This window comes from Octopus sinensis, linkage group LG17 (assembly GCF_006345805.1).
Source record: "Octopus sinensis linkage group LG17, ASM634580v1, whole genome shotgun sequence".
Classification (NCBI taxonomy): Eukaryota; Metazoa; Mollusca; class Cephalopoda; order Octopoda; family Octopodidae; genus Octopus; species Octopus sinensis.
Genome location: NC_043013.1, coordinates 5,012,212 through 5,015,670, shown reverse-complemented (window position 1 = coordinate 5,015,670; position 3,459 = coordinate 5,012,212).

Sequence of the window (3,459 nt, the reverse complement as noted above, 5' to 3'; positions counted from 1 at the left end):
TATATATATATATATAGAAAAGAAGTGCTTTTCAATAGATATAGGTTGAAAATTAACATATCAATATAATAAATTGATAGAATTCAATGAGAATTTACATATCAATGGTCCAGATCATTGCAAAATCAATTCATTGCGTGCTTCTGAAAACCATTGATGAGGGAACATCAGTGGAATTTAACTGGTGGAGAAAGTTACATGCAGTAGAGCAGTGTCAGAGAGAATACCTATATGCATGTGTGTGTGTGCATATATATACTTATACACACACAAATATATATACACATATGTGTGTATATATATATATATATATATATATATAGTTTGTTCCACCCATGCTAGCATGGAAGGTGGACATTAAATGATGATGATATATATATATATACACACACGTATGTATTGTACATACGTAAGTATGTGTGTGTGTGTATATATATATATATAATATATATATATATATATATATATATATATATATATATCACTGTATTGAGAGAGAGAAAGAGATGTGGTTCTGTGTTTTTTAAACACAGATGGCTGCATGGTTAAGAAGTTTGCTTCCAAACCCCACGGTGTCAGGTTGAATCCCACTCTACAGTAATTTTTGACCAATGCCATATGAATGAATTTAGTCGATGGAAACTGTGCAGAAACCTTCCATGTATGTGTGTGTGCATATATATATATATATGTGTGTGTGTGTGTGTGTTGTGTGTGTGTGTGTGCATTCACCATGACAGATCGCTAGCCACAAAACCTTTTTCTGTTTTCTCTCCCTTATTTCTGTGTTCCTTTCTGTCGAAGAGCATAGGCTCGAAACGTAAAATACTTTCTCACCACTTCCCAAGTGTTAAACTAACACATCTGTTTGTTGTTTATACACCCATCTTCAACTTTTGTTTTTTTGTAAATTCTCACGATATATACACATACACACACACATACATACATATACATATATACATACAGTAATCCGTCGCCATATTGCAGTTTATTATTTAAGCTTACGTAGACTCTTCCATGGTGTTGTTTTACATTTATAATAAAATAAATATATGCAAAATATTAAAAAGAAAAAATATATATACAGTACAGCACTGTTTCTACTTTGCAGATTTTCACCACACAGGGGATCTTGGAATGTAACACCCACGATAGTCGAGGGATTACTGGATGGATATATATATATATATATATATTATATATATATATATGCATGTGTGTATATGTGATTGTTTCTGCAAATGTGTATGAAGCTGTGAGTTTGACATTGTTTGTCCTTCTTGGCTTGATAACTAGTGTTGGTTTGTTTGTGTCCCCATAGACAAGTTAAAAGATCAGCAAAAAGGGAATGACAGAATAAATATCAAACTGAGAAAAAACAAATTCCAATACTAGGGTCACTTTGATAAACTAAATCCTTCATAGCCATGCCCCAGCAGGGTCATGGTCTAACGAACCAAAACCAGTGAAAGAGAAAAAGATTAAAGGTTTAATCCTATGGATAGATGACATAAGGAGAGCTCATACTGATTAAGGTAACGGTAATCGGGAAATTCTGTGAAGGAGCACAACAAAGAACATCCTAGTCTGATCACATAAAGCAGTAAATATTTATTTACTGGAAAAAAAAGGAGGATTTAAGCATCACACCCATATTAGTGCTTCAGTTGATTGACATAACTTTCATCCCTTAGGTTTCTGTTGACCAACGGATTATAACTGGCAACATGGAGTCTCAACACGTAAGAGATAAATGAGAGGTGATATGAAAGGAAGAAACCGGATATTTAGTTTTGATTTGAAGGCCTTTGAAGGATTGTCGCAAAATCTGTGTTGTGTATGAATGCTTATTATAATAATACTGTCTAGCTATCTTTATTTTGGGGGGAGAGGGGGTTCAGATTAAGTGGTTTGATGGATGGATAGATCACGTTCGCCCTTCTGCGTTCCGTCACCCTTCTTTCTTATTTCTTTACTGCCCACAAGGGGCTACACACAGAGGGGACAAACAAGGACAGACAAACGGATTAAGTCGATTATATCAACCCCCAGTGTGTAACTGGTACTTATTTAATCAACCCCGAAAGGATGAAAGGCAAAGTTGACCTTGGTGGAATTTGAACTCAGAATGTAGCAGCAGATGAAATACCTATTTCTTTATTACCCACAAGGGGCTAAACACAGAGAGGACAAACAAGGAAAGACATAGGTATTAAATCGATTATATCGACCCCAGTGCGTAACTGGTACTTAATTTATCGACCCCGAAAGGATGAAAGGCAAAGTTGACCTTGGTGGAATTTGAACTCAGAACGTAACGGCAGACAAAATACCGCTAAGCATTTCACCCGGCGTGCTAATGTTTCTGCCAGCTCGCTGCCACCTTTCTATTCTTCTGATGAAAGGTGAAGTCAATTAAAGCAGGATTGAACTCAGAATATAAAGAGCTGTGACAAATAACTACCACAAGGCATTTTGTCCCATCCTCTAAGGATCCTGTCAATCCATCAGGCATGAACTTGACTTGATAAACAGTATTTGTGATGTATTAATATTTACTGAATCTCAGTTTTTTATGCGCTAAACCACTGGTGTTAAATTGATGTTATTAATTTAATATCCAATTTTTCACCCTTATTTTGATTCTAATTATATATAATATATATATATATATATATATATATATATATATATATATATATATATATAGTTAATCCAACAAGAAAACACAGAAAAAAAGAGAAAAAAAGAGAGAAAAAAAACACAGCAACGCGGGACGTGGAACAATTAAAGTATTATTGACGCTTAAGAAAGAAGGGAAGGAGGGTTTAACATTTCGAGCGGAGCTCTTCGTCGGAAACAAGGAGAAGGGAAGATAGAGGAGACAATATTTGAGCTGGTGGTGCTTAAGAGATCACATGTTGAAAATATATATATATATATATATATATATATATATATATATATATATATATATATATATATACACACATATGTAGATGCAAACAGGAAAAATAAATCTCAAAATATTAGTATATATATATATTTCTATTAATAGTAACAGTGATTCAAAGTCTAAGAGTTTCATGTCTGAATAAAACTTGAACCTTGAGTCACTCTGTTACTTCTGCTAAAGATTAAAAAAAAAAACATGATACATATATACTCTCTCTTTACTCTTTTACTTGTTTCAGTCATTTGACTGCGGCCATGCTGGGGCACCGCCTTTAGTCGAGCAAATCGACCCCGGGACTTATTCTTTGTAAGCCCAGTACTTATTCTATCGCTCTCTTTTGCCGAACCGCTAAGTTACTGGGACATAAATACACCAGCATCGGTTGTCAAGCAATGCTAGGGGGACAAACACAGACACACAAACACACATATATACATATACACGACAGGCTTCTTTCAGTTTCTGTCTACCAAATCCTCTCACAAGGCATTGGTCGGCCC